Below are 333 nucleotides of genomic sequence, written 5' to 3' on the forward strand. Positions count from 1 at the left end.
GTCAACCTGAAAGTAAGATGGTGACTACTCAGCTCTGGGAGTACAGAAGGTGGGTTTACTCACCACAGAGCGTATGTAGTTAATAAATAAAACAAACTATCGGCATTTAAAAAGGTCTACACTAAAGTATTCTGAGGCAAAATGTCACTCTATATGAGATTTGTTTATAAATCTTATACATCTTCTTTAAAGAAAAACTAATTTTGTAAACATATTACAGTTAAATCTGTTAAATCCAGGTCATGGGCATATGGAAATTCATTAGTTTTTTTTTCTCTGATCTTATGTATTTTTGAAAAATTTTGAAGTTACGGAACCATGAAAAGGCAGCAC

Source organism: Psammomys obesus, unplaced genomic scaffold (genome assembly GCF_907164565.1).
Source record: "Psammomys obesus unplaced genomic scaffold, mPsaObe1.curated_primary_1811, whole genome shotgun sequence".
Taxonomy (NCBI): Eukaryota; Metazoa; Chordata; class Mammalia; order Rodentia; family Muridae; genus Psammomys; species Psammomys obesus.